Below are 5,586 nucleotides of genomic sequence, written 5' to 3' on the forward strand. Positions count from 1 at the left end.
CCAAATACCCTAGAATAGAATGGTGATAGAATAAAAAGAGAGTAAGACTCTGAGAGAATACTCAAAAGGAGAATTTGTTGTATTTAGTGACTTACTTACTAAAGAAGGCCCCAATTCAACTCTCCAGAGATCTGAATTCTTGTTGTATTTTATACAAAATTCTCTTCAGTGTGCTATTATATTCTGCTTCCATCATGGTATTTTTTTATACTGATTTATATTCCCTAATATATTATGAACTCTTTGACATCAGAAACATGTTTATTTATCTTTCGATTCTGCCCCAACCACTAAATTTGCTTATATACAGTTAAAGTTAACTAATAATTTTAATTACTTAATGGAGGAGTGACTGTATGTAATGCTATTCACTACCACCAGGAGAAAAGACAGAAACTATAAATTAAGAATGCTCTCCACTTGCTGAATTTTGGTCACTAAAATACAAAAGTAGAAATACTCTGTAACCAATGAAATAAAGATATGTATCAGAGGAAAGATCAATGGCATAGACTGTTATGTGAAAAAAAGTTTAGAAGTTACAGCGTAGTATATAATTGTCAATTTGATTTCCCGGGCACAAGATATTAAAGGAGACAATGATAAATTTGAGAATAAAGCCTTAAATTTAAAGGTTATCTACTACGAAAGGTAAATAAATACAAAAAACAAAAATAGAAGCAGAGAATTAAAAAAAAAAAAGAAGTATTATTACTTAAAAACAATCAAGAATTTGAAGTAAAATCATAGTCTAAATAAGAAAATAGGTCAAAGAGGAAAAAATATTATAAAAGGCATTAAACTTTAAAATGAGTTATTGGCCGTACTAAAAAAAAAAAAAAGTCCATTTCATTGAAACAAATTAATAAACACCAGATTAAGGGGATTATAAAAACTATGATGATTTACCACAGACCAAAATCTGCATTAAAATGACAATAATAATATTAAGTAATAGCTCTAAAAAATAGAGAACAATGCAATCTAAATGCTAGACGACTTAAAAATTTATGATAAAGTGAAAATGAGACAAGAATAAAAGAAAAGCAAGAGAGAGGCATAATTCATAATCTTTAGAATGTGAGATAGTGGTGGGGATACATTAAATGAAACCAGTTACACACCTTGATAGAAGGGGAAATTCTGTAGTAGATGTGAATTAGAAAGGCAACATAGAATGCAGGTATGTATTTATCACTGAGCCAAAGAAGAATTTGAAATATGCAATGCTAGGGTTAGTGTTACAGCACAGCCAGTAGAGTGTATGTTATGTAATGCAAACTCATCTATGAAGAAACTAGCAGCAGCACCAAGCAGAAGATTTTGGGTTATTCAGTGCTTCTTTGTGTACTATCTTTATTCACACTTAATTGACTGAAACAGTACATTTAAAGTATAAGGAAACACCGTCTTCTCATGTGTCCTAAAGGAGAGGCGAACTGGACCTTAGAGAGAGACAATGATTAGAACATCAATAGATAACAATTACAATAAATATGCCCTAACTGGAAGGACAAACTTAGAAAAATATTCTGTAATATATGAACTCCACCTCTACTATTACTCTGTTTTCGTACAAGGTCAGAGATAACAGATTTAGTTGTAAATTTACGGGATTCTTTTCAGATTCCCTCTGAATTCTAAAGATTGATTATTTCAGTTTTTCTTTTTTTGAAATTTTGTCTATTAGTTTCTGGAAAATATCCAGTCTTGCAAATTTCAACTTACCACTTTTTTCTTCTTCAATCCATTTTGTGACAGGTGCTGTTTTCGTCTCACACATATCTTCTCTCTCAATCTCCTTCAGTACATGTTGGCTTTAGTTCTAACCGCCAAAACAGAACTTTCTGTGGAGACGGAGTCCACTTTTTCACTTGCATTCAAACCAGAGTGGAAGAGAATTAACATCTCTTAGAATGAGTCCTCTTCTATAAATTCCCTAGCTATATGGTCTATGAATATCTGTTCCTCACAGTTGAGATAACGAGCATTTTTTGTACACGAGGGACACTAAAATGTCCCAGCCTAATCAAAATCCAAATTTCCACTGGAAATCGAATCTGGTAATATTAGTGGCTACTTACTAGGTAACAAATCCTGCATTATTCTGTTTCACTTTCTTCTCCCATACCAGTATTTCCTAAAGTCTTCTTCCAAATACACTGCATGAATTTGAATTATTTCCTTAGTATCTGTTGGTCAAGGGACCCAAACTAAGATGCAGCCTTTCAAGTTATTGTCCAAGCTTTCTTCCTTCATTTCCTAAGCTCACAAACACGATCATCATCCATGCAGTTAGGAAGATGGAAACCTAGTAGTCATCTACTATTTCTTTCTCTCTCCCTTTCTCCCATGTACATCTCATAAATCCATACCTACACTCTGTGACTACTGTCATATCATTAGATCATGTCAAAAACAACTTTGGCTCAGGTTGCTCAGACAACTTCTATCCCTTTTTATCGGTTTTGCCTCCTTCATATTTTTCTCCACATGGCCTCAGTCAAATTATAAATTGAATATGTCACCAAAATATCATTGATTTCCCATTGCTCTTAGTTAAAGCGAAACTCCTAAAGGTACCTTCCAACAACGTTCACATCCTAGCTCCAATTTATAGTTCCGACCTCTTATCACTCCCACTTATTCTTTGGGTTATGTGTTTTAATGTTACCAAACTAACAGAAGCTAAGTAATCCTTGGAATGAGAAATTTCAGTTGGTTGAGGAGGGAATAAGAATAGACCAATAGGGATTAAGAGTGAGCAAGACCTTTATTGAGAAAAACAATGAAAATCTTTTAAAGCCATGGGGAAGAATGAGTGCATATTTGTAAAGGTGGATATGTGTATGATGATAAATATTTATAATGTATGATCACTGATTTATTATAAAGATTATCTGAAGAATCACCTTCTACAAATATTGACTATGTGATGTAAACAGAAAGGAGGTTTGACTTCTTGAAAAATGGAAGCAAGTATAAATGTTTTGCACCTGCATGAGAAGAAAGAGATGATCCTCACAATACAAACTAAATTTCCTAACAAATGACCATAGAGAGACCTTCATAATACTTTTTAGCAAAGGCAGCAAATGTCCTACCTTTTCTTTTGAATTAAATGGACATTAACTGAGTGTCAACAATTACATCAAATTTGTAAGTTAGAAATAAAAATACACTCTTGCATGGCTTCATAGCTTCTGTGAGTGTATAGGAACAAGTTGAAATACATAATTCTATAAGAGGGGAATGATGTACATGGAGACGGTCTAGACCCAGTGCTGCCAACATGTCTCTTTGTAGGTATTGTGGATTTTACCTGTCAACAGTTCCGATTAACAAAATACCATAAAATAAAAAGAACTATCACTTGTGTAATATGACCTCTGGAGAATAGTAATAATTTTCCAAGAAGATTAAAAAGGAGGACAATGTGGAAATAATTGTGGATAGAAAGAATACAGAGGGGAAAATGCTATGTCACGACTAAGAGTTGCCCTGATCCACCTCCTAATTATTGTTAATATTATCATTTTTCAGTTATTTTATTCACTTACTAATGTCAATCATAGGCTACGCAATAAAGATACAAAAATTAAAAAAATTATTTAGAGTCAAGTAAACAGAAGCTATGTAAGCAAATGATTATATAAAACACTATGAAAACTGTTATTGCCTAACTTTATATGGGAGATGGAGTAAGAATCTGTGGTAAGATTGTATACAAAAATGCTAAGCTGGTTAGTGAAATTATCAATTTTAGAAACATGAATTCATTGAGTGCTATTGAAATAGACATAAGGAAAAACCTCTTAAGTCAGTTCCTTGGTATTATATGAATAAAACAATGGATTTAGTGCTTTATTTCTTTATTACTTTTATTGGTTTAAGTGTCATATGTATTTACTCTGATGACAGAAAAGTATATTTTAAACCAGCAGTGATAGCATGGATTAAACTATTTTTAAATTATAAATTAATATATTAAATAAATAAATAAAGTGAAAATGTAAACATTTATATTAAACTTAATCAAAGGAACATCGTAGTAGGATGTTGAGGGCAGAAATATGATTCTAACATTTACACCAAAGGGACTCACTACCAATTTTAAATAGACTAAGTCTTGAATGAAATTTTTGTTTTCAATCCCACACTGGGCCATTTATTCTGCTTATATATTTGTATTCTTCCATGTCTTACATTTTGCTCATTAGTTCTCCATTCTATAAAATTTCTTGTTTTTATCTTAACCTAATTGATCTAAATCTAACTAACAATAGTGAATTCTTATTCAAAGATCTTGGGGGAAAAAAATCACATGAGAAAAAAATATGAAAGTAACAGTAATACTTGGTTTCTCATACAACTTTATTATCAAACACAAAAATAAACATTCTATTAACAAATAAACCATGAAGTAAAATATATAATGCAAATTATTCCACAAAAATAAGTAACAACATTACTAAATGATATACATAAATCCTGCTGTGAAGAGAGCATGGGAAAATAATAAGCCATTAAAAAATAAACTACAATTGTTAGTATTACAGATTTATCAATAAGAGCCTTGATTTATTACCTTTATAACTGTATCTAGAAACAAACAAAAAGTAAAATAGTGAAAAGTGTTGGAAGCATGGATAGTAAATGGTAAATTACTATGACTATTTTTTCTGCTAAGCTCTTTTTTTTTATTCTTTAAGATTTTTAAATTTCAAGATCTAAACATGGAGAGTACATACTGTTTTCTCTTACCCAGCACACTGTCCTGCTTTTTTTAATGGTCTGGATGAGAAGACTAACATTTTGCAACTCACACATCTTTCAAAGATGGTCCCTAAAGACAATCAAAGGTAGAAGCGAAGAAATGTTATGCTTGACTCTGGCCAGAACTTGAGTAAAAAGCTATGTCTGATCAATACGGACCCTATTAATTCTGATCCTTGCCTGATGATTGTTGCTTCTGCTCCCTCTCCAGAGTTAAATTACTTTGTAACAGCACAGAAACTACTCAAAAGGGTTAGTAAGGAAGCACACAAAATGTTTTCTTCCTAATAGTCTAGTTATCACTGAGTTGCACACAGTGAGAAGATGAGAATATGGTTTTATAGTGTATATTTCATGCCATAGGCACCCCCTAAAGTGCTCTGTAATGGAGGTTAACGTCAGTCTGGGTGATTCTGAAGCTGTTAGGTGAATGCTCTAAGAGAGTTTGCCTTGGGATATTAGAGTCCATTTTGTTGATAGGTAGGATGCTGGCTAGGATCCTAAGGGCATTCTTTACACTTTTCTGGAAAGATGTTTTTTGTTTTGTTTTGTTTTCTGTTTTTTTTTTGTTTGTTTGTTTTTGTTTTTCATTTCAACTGGCAAAGTCAAAAGCTCAGTCATGCACTCAGTTTTTTTAAATGACTAAAAAGTATTAAGTGCCTACAACAAGTTAGTTAGATACAGGACTGACGAATATGAATGAAAAATGGTTACTGTACCCAAGGTGCTCACCAGCTTTATAAGCAAATAGTTATAATTAGCTGGAGACTGTCGTCACCCAACAGGTGAGTAAAGGTACAGGACAGCATT

This window comes from Pteropus vampyrus, unplaced genomic scaffold (assembly GCF_000151845.1).
Source record: "Pteropus vampyrus isolate Shadow unplaced genomic scaffold, Pvam_2.0 Scaffold13, whole genome shotgun sequence".
Classification (NCBI taxonomy): Eukaryota; Metazoa; Chordata; class Mammalia; order Chiroptera; family Pteropodidae; genus Pteropus; species Pteropus vampyrus.